Source organism: Sus scrofa, chromosome 5 (assembly GCF_054392235.1).
Source record: "Sus scrofa isolate SSC_HxYL_T2T_F1_AM1 chromosome 5, Sscrofa_HxYL_maternal_Yorkshire_Landrace_v2.0, whole genome shotgun sequence".
Taxonomy (NCBI): Eukaryota; Metazoa; Chordata; class Mammalia; order Artiodactyla; family Suidae; genus Sus; species Sus scrofa.
In genome coordinates this window covers 22,296,016-22,310,227 of record NC_139387.1, presented here as the reverse complement: position 1 = coordinate 22,310,227, position 14,212 = coordinate 22,296,016, and the positions used below count along the sequence as shown (strand labels likewise).

Here is a 14,212-nt window from a genome sequence, read left to right as displayed (position 1 = left end):
AAAGGCATATCCTAAAAGAAGGCATCCATTAGGTTTTCTTTTTTAAACTGACTATAACTCTCAGGAGTCATTTGTCCTCACATAACACAGTTTGATCTGTGTACATGCAGACTGTAAAGAGTTTGCTCTGCTAATATTTCCTTTCGACACCAGTGTTGCCCAATATTGGCAGCGATGAACCAGGATAAAGAACAGTGGTAAGTATGTGGGTCTGAATTTGGTGGGCAGAATGGTTCCCTAAGGTCACCTGAAGCCCAGGGTCAGGCTTCTAACTCTTCTAAGCCCTGAGTCTGTATTGATTTTCTTGAGCTTGAGAAAACAGAACTGAGAACCAGGAAACAACTCGCATCAGCCTATGTCATGACTTCGTTAAATCCGCGTTGGTTAAGTGGAGCCCTAGGGTGTCGAATGGTGAGCTGTAGATCAACAAAAAACCACAAGGGAAATGCAGCAAGATATGTCCTATAAAGCAGACTCCAGACTCCACACTCTTCAGCAAATAAGAAATTGGACACCAGTTGAATACCAACTACCATTTGGCCTAGTGATTCATGCCGCTGTTGCATCAGAACCTAAAGTATGGTGTAGCATGTGCATGTGGCTGCTTAGGATGGCTGACCATTGCTGGATGCCTTTTAATCTTTGATCTTGTTGGGCGAGGGCGTTAGCACCTGTCACAGTGCCTGCCAGTCCAGTGATGAGAGGCAGTCCCCACAAGATAAGGCTACGAATGGCTCTTTTGGAAAAGTTTTAGGAGAGTAAGAGGTGGCTGGATTATTAAAAGTAATCATGGTGCATTAATAGGGGTCATCTCCTCCGAAAATGTATTGGTGGGGCCGGGTCAAGTGCACTTGCCCCTGACCCCATGAGTCAGGTCTGCAATGGAATCTGATTGGTGCATTGTTTACTGTTAGGAGGCCATGGGTACGCAGGGTGAGGTCTAACCTTTGTGTTCATGTATACTTGATAGCCTTTAGAAAGTATCACTGCAGGGGATTGATTTTTTTTTAATAATGATTTTTTTTAAATTGAAGTATAGTTAATTTACTATGTTCTTTTAGTTTTTGGTGTACAGCAAAGTGGTTCAGTTACACATATACATATATTCATTCTTTTTCAGATACTTTTCCTCTATAGGTTATTATAAGATATTGAATATAGTTCTCTGTGCTACACAGGAGGTCCTTGTTGTATCTATTTTGTACATAGTAGAGTGTATATGTTAATCCCAAACTCCTAATTTATCTCTCCCCCCACTCCCTTTATTAACCATAAATTTGTTTCTATGTCTCTGAGTCTGTTTCACCTTCATAAAAAAATTTATTTCTATCATTTTTTTAGATTCCACATGTAAGTGGTATCATATAATATTTGTCTTTGACTTACTTCACTTAGTATGGTCCATCCATGTAGCTGCAAATGACATTATTTCATTTGTTTTAGCATTCCACTGTATACATATTCACTGCATCATCTTTATCCATTCATCTGTTGATGGACACTTAGGTTGCTTCCATGTCTTGGCTATTGTAAATAGTACTGCTATGAACATTGCAGTGCATGTATCTTTTTTGAATTAGAGTTTTCTCCAGATAGATGCTCAGGAGTGGGATTGCAGGATAATATAGCAACTCTGTCTTGAGTTTTTTTTAAAGAGCCTCCATACTGTTCTCCATAGCGGCTGCACCAATTTACATTCCTACAAACAGTTTAGCAGGGATCCTTTTCTCCATACCCTTTCCAGCATTTATTTGCAAACTTTTTAATGATAGCCATTCTGACTGGTATGAGGTGGTACCTTATTATAGGTTTTTTTTTTCCATTTTTTTAAATTAAAGTATAGTTGATTTACAATGTAGTGCCAATTTCTGCTGTACAGCATAGTGACCCAGTCATACATACATATACATTCCCTTTCTTATACTATCTTCCATCGTGGTCTATCCCAAGAGACTGGATATAGTTCTCTGTGTTACACAGTAGTTTTCATTTGCATTTCTCTAATATAAGCTATACTGAGCATCTTTTCATGGGCCTTTTCGCCATCTGTATATCTTCTTCGGAGAAATGTCCATTTAGATTTTCTGCCCATTTTCTAATTGGGGGTTGTTTGGGAGGTTTTTTTTCATATTAGGCTCTGAGCTGTTTGTATATTTTGGAAATTAATCCTTGTCTACAGCATCACTTGCAAATATTTTCTTCCAGTCCATATGTTGTCTTTTCATTTTGTTTATGGTTTCCTTTGCGGTGCAAAAGGTTTTAAGTTTAATGAAATCCCATTTATTTGTTTGTTTTTATTTCTATTACTCTAGGAGGTAGAACCAAAAAAAATATTGCTGTGATTTATGTCAAAGAGTGTTCTGCCTATGTTTTCCTCTAGGAATTTTATAGTATCCAGTCTTAATTTAGGTCTTTAATCCACTTTGAATTTCTGTGGCGGGGGTGGTTAGGGCCATACCCACGACATATGGAGGTTCCCAGGTTAGGGTCGATTCGCTGCTGCAGCTGCTGGCCAACACCACAGCCACAGCAACATCAGATATGAGCCGCATCTGGAACCTCCATAACAGCTCATAGCAACACCAGATCATTAACCCACTGAGTGAGGCCAGGGATCAAACCCTCAACCTCATGGTTCCCAGTCGGATTTGTTTCTGCTATGCCACGATGGGAACTCCCATTTTAAGGGTTTTTTTTTTTTATTTTTTTTACTATAGTTGATTTACAATGTTCTGTCAATTTCTGCTGTACAGCAAAGTGACCCAGTTATATATACATATTCTTTTTCTCACATTATCCTCCATCGTGTTCCATCACAAGTGATTAGATAGAGTTCCCTGTGCTATACAACAGGATCTCATTGCTTATCCAATCCAAGTGCAATAGTTTGCATCTGCTAACCCCACACTCCCTGTCCATCCCACTCCCTCCCTCTCCCCCTGGCAACCACAAAGTCTGTCCTCCATGTCCACGAGTTTGTTTCTTTTCTGTAGAACTTGTACCATGTATTAGATTCCAGATATAAGTAATATCATACGGTATTTGTCTTTCTCTTTCTGCCTTACTTCAGTTAGTATGAGAGTCTCTAGTTCCATCTGTGTTGCTGCAAAAGACATTATTTTGTTCTTTTTTATGGCTAAGTAGTATTCCATTGTGTATATGTACACATCTTCTTAATCTATTCATCTGTCAGTGGACATTTAGGTTGTTTCCGTCTCTTAGCTAGTTTAAATAGTGTTACAATGAACATAGGGGTGCATGTATCTTTTTCAAAGAAAGTTCTGTCCAGATATATGCCAGGAGTGGGGTTGCTGGATCAAACAGTAGTTATATATTTAGTTTTCTGAGGTACCTCCATACTGTCTTTTCCATAGTAGTTGTACCAATTTACATTCCCACCAACAGTGCAGGAGGGTTCCCTTTTCTCTACACCCTCTCCCACATTTGTTATTTGTAGACTTACTAATGATGGCCATTCTGACTGGTGTGAAGTGGTAACTCACTGTAGTTTTGATTTGCATTTCTCTAATAATTAGTGATATTGAGCATTTTTTCCATGTGCCTGTTGGCCATGTGTATGTCTTCTTTGGAGAAATGTCTGTTTAGGTCCTCTGCCCATTTTTCAATTGGGTTGTTTGTTAGCTGTTCAGTTGTTTGAGTTTTTTGTATATTTTGAGATTAAGCCCTTGTTGGTTGCATAGTTTGAAACTATTTTCTTCCATTCTGTAGGTTGTGTTTTTTATGGTTTCCTTTGCTGTGCAAAAGCTTGTCAGTTTGATTAGGTCCCATTGGTTTATTTTTGGTTTTATTTCTATTGCTTTAGAAGACTTACCTAAGAAAATATTTTTCTGGTTGATGTCAGAGAATGTTTTGCCTATGTTCTCTTCTAGGAGTTTTATGGTGTCTCGTCTTATGTTTAAGTCTTTAAGCCATTTGAGTTTATTTTTGTGCATCGTGTGAGAGTATGTCCCAGTTTTATTGGTTTACAGGGCCTCTAGGATCACCACCACCTGGGTTATACCTATGATTACATCAAACATGAAGGATAACACAGCCTTGAAATATTACATTGACCAGCAAGGGTGATGGATTTTTCAGTGAAATTAGGGTCCAAAATCAGCTGGATTTAAGTGAGTCAGGGGGAGAATATCCTGAGTGGGCATGTCTTAATCAGATACAAGACATTTAAAGAAGTCTTAAGCCATCTCTGAACTCATAGACACGCTTATGCTGGTCTATAAGAAGCAACCATGTGTGTGGTAAGCCAGCGGTAAACATTAATACTTCTTTGCTCTTACTCATCTTTCTCTACAGCCGAGCTCATCCAACTATCTTTTAACCATTCTTTTCATGGTTCAGAGATGGCCCTGTTCCCAAAATGTCAAAGCCACCATTCAAAGCGCAAAAGTCTGAATAATAACAAAATTAGCTCCAGTAAAGCCAAAGAAGAGGAAGAATCTTTCTCAGTTTTCTCTTTGATCATCTCTCTCTCAGAATGTTCCTCTATTTCTCTCCTCATATCCTTTTTTCTTTCTTTTTATTTTTGTTTGCTTTGCTTCTCTTTTTGGGCATGTGAAACTATTCCTGTTTCTATATGCACATTTCTTTGTCTTTCTGTGGCTTTGTCATGTTCACTTTGTATATAATTCTCATAAAACTCCATCCCAGGGTTTGCTAACTCATTTTCATTGTTTATGTAGATATTTTCTGCATTCAGTACAACTTTCTCAGGTCACGTGAAAAATTATATTCCAAGAGTCTGTTTCCTAACACTCTGGAGCAACAGTCTTCAGGAAACAGAGGCTCAGAATAAAATCCTTAAGGAGGGAGTTCCAAAGGAAACAAATCCGACTAGGAACCATGAGGTTGCCGGTTCAATTCCTGGCCTCACTCAGTGGGTTGGGGATTTGGCGTTGCCATGAGCTATGGTGTAGGTCGCAAATGCAGCTCAGATCCCACGTTGCTGTGGCTGTGGTGTAGGCCGGCAGTTCTAGCTCCAATTTGACCCCTAGCCTGGGAACCTCCATATGCCGTGGGTGTGGCCCTAAAAAGCAAAAAAATAAATAAATAAAATAAAATAATAAAATAAAATCCTTAAGGAGTACTCGTTCCTCCTTCTTGACTTTCTCTGCCCTTCTGCTTGCCATGTCAGCCTTTGATTGTCACACTGAAGGTGACTGACGTTGACTCTGCATGCTGCCAAGTTTTCATTCAGAAACCTGCTCAAGCACCACTTGAGCTACTCTGGCACTTCTCCTCTAGCATTATTGCTGAACTATTCAGATAGTTGGAAATGAAAGCGTCAAGCCTTGGCTGAGGGGAATGGATTCTGGGGCAAATAATGATTTCTGCTACATCGCATGGGGCTTCAATGTCCTATCTTTTATCCACAGAAAATCTTCAGTACGTCAAGCCTGAAGTCAAGAATATTGTTCCAGAGTTTCCGTCACAGCTCAGCAGTTAACAAACCTGATTGGCCTCCATGAGGACGCAGGTTCAATCCCTGACCTCGCTCAGTGGGTTAAGGATCTGGCATTGCCGTGAGCTGTAGCGTAGGTCGAAGATGCAGCTTGGATCCTGTGTTTCTGTGGCTTTGGCATAGGCTCGGCAGCTAAAGCTCCAATTGGACCCCTAGCCGGGGAACCTCCATATGCCACTGGAGCAGCCTAAAAAGACGAAGAAGAAGGAAGAACATTGTTCAAATGAGCTTAAGGAATACATGGACTTAATGAAAAACCATGTAAGCAGGGTTTTGAGACTCTTTATTCCACCAGGATGGGATCATTCAAGTGAATGAAATTGTCTGAAAATAAAAGCCAAATAGGTCCTGTATAAGAAGAGCTCTTTTTAATACAGTTTATGCTATAGAATGGGGCTTATTTCTTTCTTTTTTCTTTTTTTTTTTTTTTGACCGCACTGTAGCATATGGAGTTCCCAGGCCAGGGGTCAGATCCCAGATGCAGTTTTGACCTATGCCCCAGCTGCAGCAATGCCAGACCCTTAACCCACTGTGCTGGGTGGGGGATCAAACCTGCATCCCAGCACTTCAGAAACACTGCCATTCCTATTGCGCCACAGCAGGAGCTCCAGTTAAGGATTATTTCAAAGAATAATACAAATAAATAGTGTGGATATTCTATAAAAGATCCAGTGTATAATATGCTTATTCTAGTCGAGATTTCTACCTATAATTGGTGAAAACTTCACTACTGGGAAATGTCAGAATATTCTCTTGTTTTTCTTAATTATGCCCATTCCTCAACTCTTCCTGGTCCATGAGAGGCAAAGTTAACAGAGCTGACACCAAAGGTTGGTTTCTAAAATCACTAAACATCCAATACTAAAAATAATTAAGGAACTACAGAAAATCAACCAAAACATACTTTTAATAGAAAAACATGGGCAAAGGATATGAATAGGCAACTTACAAAAAAAGGGAACCCAAAAAGCTAACCAGCAAATGACAAGATGCTTGAAATTACTAACAGATGCTGATTAAACTCATTGAGTTATCATTATACATCTGTTAAGCTCAAGAAAAATTAGATTCACTAACTATTGGGGAATTGCAAATAGAGTTAACGTAAATTGTCATTTATGAATAATCCATTTGTGGCATGTTTCATGTTCCTTGAATGAACACCCAGAAGTGGAATTGTCAGGTCATAGTATAGATATTTTTTAAATCCTGCCAACTACTTTTCCAAAGTGCTTGTTCTATTCTACACTCCCCCCAGCAATGTATGAGGGTTCTAGTTGGTCCACATCCTTGCCAACATCTGCTATAATGCTTTTACATTTTAATCACTCTAGTGGATATGTAGTGATATCTCATTTTGTATGTTTTATTTTGTATGTCTTTGACATTTTGATGGCTAATGAACCTGAACAGTCTTTTAATGTGTATATTTGCTGTTAGTACATCTTTGTAAATTGTAGCTTCAGGGTTTTTTGCCCATTTTGCCTGTCTTTTCATTATTAATCATAAGAGAGTTTCCTCAATTATCAGAGATGTGTGTTTTTAGTACTTTATCTCAATCTGTGGCTTGTTTATTTTTTCTTGATGGTGGTTTTTGATGAGCCAAAATTTTTTATTTTAATGAAGTCCAACTCATCAATTTCTTATTTTAATGTTGATATAATTTGTGTTCCTTCTAAGAAAATTTTAGCTGTCACAAGCTCATAAAATATCCTTCTATGTTTATAACTAGTAACTTTCTTATTTAGGTTTTAGGTTTATATCTATAATCGATCTTAGATTTATTTTTGGAATGAATTACATAGGTTGAAATTTATCAAATACCATTTATTGAAGAGGTTTCTTCTTTCCTCATTGAATTGTTTGGCTAGCTTTGCAAAGATTCTCTGACCATGTTGTGTATCTTTGGAGTAAGTCAGGAATGAGCTACAGCATGTGCTCCAGGTTGAAAGCTCCTCAAGACTGCATTGATTGAATTTTTTAAATTTTTATTAGATTATAGTTGATTTACGATGTTTTGCCAATTTCTGCCATATGAATTTTGCATACTAACATAAATAACAATGTTAAAAGTTGGCAAAGGATCGGGATTTCCACTTGTGGCTTAGCAGAAACAAAACCGACTAGTATCTATGAAGATGTGGGTTCAATCCCTAGCCCTGATCAGTGAGCCAAGGATCTAGCATTATCATGAGCTGTGGTGGTGTAGGTAGCAGATGCGGCTTGGATCTGGCATTGCTGTGGCTATGGCATAGGCTGGCAACTATAGCTCAGATTCGCTCCCTCCCCCTCACCTGGGAACTTGCACATGCCACAGTGTGGCCCTAAGAAAGAAAGAAAGAAAAGAAAGAAAGAAAGAAAGAAAGAAAGAAAGAAAGAAAGAAAGAAAGAAAGAAAGAAAGAAAGAAAGAAAGAAAAGGGGCAAAAAATTGGCAAAGGATCAAAAATAATATGTAGGAATCAACCTACCCAAGGAGACAAAAGACCTGTACTACAAAAACAATAGTGAAAGAAACTTAAGATGACACAAACAGATGAAAAGATATACTGTGTTCTTGGATTGGAAGAATCAATGTTTTCAAAGTGACCACACTACCCAAGGCAATCTTCTGATATCAAATTACCAATGACATTTTTCAAAGAACTAGAACAAAAGACCTAAAAATAGCCAAAACCATCTTGAAAAAGAATGGAGCTGGAGGAATGGGGCTCCCTGACTTCAGACTATCCTAAAAAGCTACACTAATCAAAATAACATGGTACCGGCACCAAAACAGATATATAAATCAATGGAACAGGATAGAAAGCCCAGAAATAAACCCACACACTTATGGTTAATTAATCTATGACAAAGGAGAGGAGAGTATACAATGGAAAAAAGACAGTCTCTTCGATAAGTAGTGATTACATGGATAGCTACATATAAAAGAATGAGATTAGGATATTCTCTAACACTACAAAAATAAACCCAAAAATGGATTAAAGATTTAAATGTAAGACTGGATACTATAAAAATCCTAGAGAAAAACATAGGCAGAACACTCTTTGACATAGATTATAACAACACTTTTGGGATCCATCTCCTAGAGTAGTGGAAATAAAAGCAAAACTAAACAAATGGGACCAAATTAAACTTAAAACTTTTATACAGAAAAGGAAACCATGAACAAAATGAAAAGACAACTTATGAAGTGGGAGAAAATATTTGCAAACAATGCAACTGACAAGGGATTAATTTCCAAAGTATGCGAACATCTCACACAGCTTAATATTGAAACAACATACAACCCAATCAAAAACTGGGCAGAAGACATAGACATTTTTCCAAAGAAAACATACAGGCCAACAGGCACATGAAAAAATGCTCAATATTGCTAATTATTAGAGAAATGCAAATCAAATCTACAATGAGGTACCACCTCACACCAGTCAGAATGGCCATCATCAAAAGGTTTACAAATAATAAATGATGGACAGGGTGTGGAGAAAAAGGAACCCTCCTACATGGGAATGTAAATTGGTGTAGCCACTATGAAGAATAGTATAGAGGTTCCCTAAAAAATTCAAAATAGGGTTACCATGTGATCTGGCAATCCCACCTCTGGGCATATATCTAGAGAAAACTCTAATTCGAAAAAGATACATGCACTGCAATGTTCATAGCAGCGCTATTTACAATAGCCAAGACAAGGAAGCAATCTAAATGTCCATCAATAGAGGACTGGATAAAGAAGATGTGAAATATATAATATATATATATATATGTAATATATATAATACATATATAATGGAATATTACTGAATCATAAAAAAGAAGTAATGCCATTTGCATCAACATGAATGGACCTAAAAACTACAAGTGAAATAAGTCAGACAGAGAAAGGCAAATGTTATATGATCTCATTTATATGTGGAATCTAAAAAAAATTATAAATGAATTTATTTATAAGACAAATTCACAGAAATGGAAGATAAACATACGGTTACCAAAGGGGAAAGGTAAGGAGGGATAAATTAAGAGTTTGGGATTAATATACACACTCTACTAAATATAAAATTGATACAAGGACCCACTGTATTGCAAGGGAACTATATCCAGTATCTTGTAATAAACTATAATGGAAAGCAATCAGAAAAAGATATATGTAGATATAGATATACACTAAAGTTGGTATAAGATTAAAATAAAATTTTATATGTGAAATGATTAAAAGAAATATATATCTGAAATGTGCTCATAAATCTCTAGATTCTGGATTTATTTACTATAAGTAATCCCTAAATCTGGGTATCCAGCTAAGGCCATTCTCTAAATAAATCTCTGCCTCTTAGTATTTACCCAACATCCAGCTGAGAACATGATTCCACTGGGTTACGTGCATTCCTTTACTTCCTCGATGATTTATCCTCAAGAAAAGATGGAGTTGGCCAACTTGGTTTCATTGATTAAATAATTAAACTGCCAGGAAGGAAAAACTACCATTTTTGCCAGAATTAAACTGCCTATGGCCTGGGTTCCTCGGGTCTTTTGCACCTTTCACACACATTTTATTTCCTAGATTATGTTATTTAGTGCAGAGGCTCCATGCTTAGTACTTTAAGTTTCTAAAGTGTGGTTGCCAAGGGGGAGGGGGAGGGAGTGAGATGGGCGGGGTGCTTGGGGTTAATAGATGCAGACTTTTGCTTTGGAACGGATTACCAATGAGATCCTGCTGTGTACACTGGGAACTATGTCTAGCCACCTATGATGGAGCATGATAATGTGAGGAAAAAGAATGTATACATATATGTGTAACTGGGTCAACATGCTATACAGTAGAGAAAAAAAATAAAAATAGGAAAATACAAAAATAAAAAAATAAATAAAATGCAGCCCTAACTCTGGTTGTTCCCTGAGATTTCCCCATTACTATCTCAGTAGTTTTGAAAGAAGAAACAAAGTCTAATTTTGATGTGGCTTTATTTGAATGCTGATAAATTTATTGAGAATAGTAGATGAGAAGAGAAAGTAGGCAATCCAGTGAGATGAAATGTGGGCACATTCTAGCCCAACAGAGCCAAAGACAGAAAGGTCAACATATGCATATGACTGAGCAGCTCAGTGACTTCACCAGATACCCACCAGGAGTGAGGCAGTTCATGCAAACGAGCCTGTAACACACATTTTAAAAAGAGAGAGAGATTACTGACAGTTCCATAGAAATTTACAGAATGAGACCCACTGATTTACCATCTGCCAGGGGAATAATGTTGCCTAATGCCATGAAATTCATAGCAGTCAAAGAGATCTGAACTCCTAGAGCCTAGTACATGTGAGAAGATCAACTTTTCTCCAAAAGAATGCTGTCTATGCAAACCAGCATGGGAAGAGGAATCCCAAGACTTTTTTCCAACAATATGCGCTAAGACAGTCTTCTTATGAAAAGAAGATAGGCCAAATTTTTAGCCACAGGCAGTCCAATACATTTCCTTGATCATATGCCAAATTAGGCCCAGCCATTGAAATGATATAAAGCAATGTTGGTAATAGCTTCTTCAGTACTTAGACCACTTGAATACAAAACAGTTCTTGGCCATTGACACCCTGTATTCAAAAAAGCTACACACTATTTCTGTACATCCATTTCCACTTCTTCAAAAATTGCCACTTCAGAGAGTATGTATGAGATTAAACCTGTATTTAATATGTAAAATATTTACCATGGTATCAGACAGAGTCTTAGATTAACAAATATTATAATAAATATGCTGGTGGAAAGGGAGGAACAGGTAAATCTGCAAGGCAGGGCTAAATCTCGAGCTTCAGTAAGATTTAGGAAATTCTCCAAAGGAAAAGTGAAGTGACTGATCATAGCTGCCATAAAAAGGGACATGGCCAAATGTTGAACATTTTTAGTCTTTACAGTATAATTTCTATTAAGAAGACGTTGGGCAGAATGTATGATAAAGGAAAAAGTAAGTCAAGGTCATGGCCAATAAGTACATACCTTGTGGTCTCAGTACTTTCTGTCTAGTTACTGTGGAAAACCAAATGAAAGTAAAAAACAATGAGAACAGAGAATTTCTTACATGTTTTCCTGCCTCAGCAGACATAGTTCACTGTGAAATAGGTAACCTAGACAATCCAGGAGCCACATAAAGAAATCCACTCAGAATGAGGATATTAGCAAATATAGCAGGTATAGAAAAGATAACCTACTGAAAGGGAGAATATGTTTGCTAATTATATAACCAATGAAGATTTACTATCCAAAATACATAAAAGTTCATACACTTACTTTTTAAAAATGCAACCCAATTAGAAAAACAGGCAGAAGGGCTAAATAGACATTTTCCCAAAAACATACAAATGGCCAATAGGCATATGCAAAGATGCTCAACGTGGTTAATCAGCACAGAAATTCAAATTAAAACCAAACTGAGATATCACCTCACACCTGTCAGAATGGCTATCATCAAAAAGAACACAAATAAATAAATGTTGGTGAGGATGTGGAGAAATGGGAATCCTTGTACATTGCTGGTAGGGATGTAAATTGTTGCAGCCATGGTGGAAAACATTATGGAAGTTTCTCAAAAAACTAAAAATAGAGTTGCCATATCATCCTGCAATTCTGCCCCTAGGTATATACCGAAAAAAATGAAAACAATAATTTGAAAAGATACATGCACCTCGATGTCCATAGCGACATTATTTATAATCACCAAGATATGGAAGCAACTTAAGTGTCCATGGATAAAGAAGATGTGGTATATTCACAATGGAATATTACTCAGCCATAAAAAGGAGTGAAATAATGTCATTTGCAACAACATGGATGGACCTAGAGATTATCATACCAAGTGAAATAAGTCAGACAAAAACAAACATCACATGATATCACTTATATATAGAATCTAAAAAATGATACAAATGAACTTATGTACAAAATAAAAACAGACTCACAGACATAGAAAACAAACTTATGGTTACCAAAGGCAAAAGGTGAGGGGGAAAGGGATAAATTAGGAGTTTGGGATTAAAATATACATAATGCTATACATAAAATAGATGGCCAACAAGGATCTATTATGCACAGGAACCTCTACTCAATATTCTGTAATAACATGTATGGGGAAAGAATCTGAAAAAGAATGATATCTGTATATGTACAACTGACTCATTTTGCTATACACTTGAAACCAACACAACATTGTAAATCAACTATACTGTAATATAAAATAAAAATTAAATTAAACTTAAAAATAAAAAATAAAACAGGAGTTCCCATCGTGGCACAGTGGAAATGAATCCAACTAGGAACCAAGAGGTTGCAGTTTGATCCCTGACCTTGCTCAATGGATTAAGGATCTGGTGTTGCTGTGAGCTGTGGTGTAGTTCGCAGATGTGGCTCAGATCTGGCATTGCTGTGGCTGTGGCGTAGGCTGGCAGCTACATCTCTGATTCGACCCCTAGCCTGTGAACCTCCATATGCTGCAGGTATGGCCCTAAAAAGACAGAAAGACTAAATAAATAAATAAATAAATAAAATAGGTGGTTTTTTAAAGATGTGATATATACAGATATAGATGTATAGTGGAATACTACTCAGCCATAAAAAATAATGAAATGTTGCCAGTTGCAGCAACATGGATGGATTTGGAGGGCATTATGCTAAGTAAAATAAGTCAGATAAAGAAAGATAAATACTGTATGATATTGCCTATATGTGGAATCTAAAAAAATACAACAAACTAGGGAATATAAAATAAAAGAAGCAGACTCATAGATATAGAAAACAAACTAGCAGTTACCAATTGTGGGAGGAGGGGCACTATGGGGTCGGAGAGGGGAAAGAACAAACTCCCACTCTCCACTGGGTGTAAGATAGGCTCAAGGATATATTGTACACCACGAAGAATATGACCAATATTTTGGTTTGGGTTTGGGTTTTGTTTTTGTTTTTGTTTTTGCTTTTGCTTTTTGGGGCCCTACCCACAGCACATGGAAGTTCCCAGGCTAGGGGTCGAATCAGAGCTACAGCCACTGGCCTACGCCACAGCCGCAGCAACACAGGATCCGAGCCATATCTTTGACCTGCACCACAGCTCACGGCAATGCCAGATCCCCGACCCACTGAGAGAGGCCAGGGATCAAACCCAAATCCTCATGGATGCCAATCATATTCATTTCTGATGTGTCACAACAGGAACAATATTTTGTAATACCTGTAAAGGGAAAGCAATCTTGTATAAAAATAAAAATTTGTTAAAGTTTTCAGACCATATTCTTTACAAACATTTCCCTTTTTTTTTTTTTGAAGTTTCTTTTTTATATTCCTATCAGGAATTTCTAATACATAACTTTTTTATAACTCTATGAATCTTGTCCAGTTTTTAAACTATAAATCTTCATCCACAACCCAATGAGGCCATATTCCTCCTTGCTCTGAGAAGCCTCCTCTTCCAATTGGAACTTACAGTTTGAACTGTTCCAGCCATTGTAATTCACCCTCGAATGAATGCATCCTGTGGGCTGCTAATCATTCTAGAACTCCTGTCCTGAAACTGTTCCAACTCCTCATCTGCCTGGAATCTGATGGTTCTGGATTCACTAGTGCTTCCCCCTTCTCGGAAGCCTTCCTTGACCCCACCCATCTTGGTTCAGTGAGCCACCCCTCTTAGCCCGTTTCACCTTCTGCTTTCTCTATTCCATTCACTTTTACTGTAATCATTCTCTCTCTCCACATCTAG

The 14,212-nt window shown here is 37.5% G+C and overlaps 1 protein-coding gene across 6 annotated transcripts in view; it reads left to right on the top strand.

The window, feature by feature from the left end:
* The window catches only part of TESPA1 (thymocyte expressed, positive selection associated 1), a 129,298-nt gene that overhangs the window by 95,793 nt on the left and 19,293 nt on the right, over positions 1-14,212 (top strand). For 2 of the 6 annotated variants that reach the window (XR_014803295.1, XR_014803292.1), the window contains exon 12: positions 5,394-7,979. The exons of 1 other annotated variant lie outside the window; for it this stretch is intronic. The gene's annotated coding sequence lies outside the window, so the exon portion shown is untranslated. Of the gene's footprint in view, positions 1-5,393; positions 7,980-14,212 lie in introns of those variants that run through there. 3 more of the 6 variants (XR_014803293.1, XM_084955847.1, XR_014803291.1) reach the window with 2 other exon arrangements.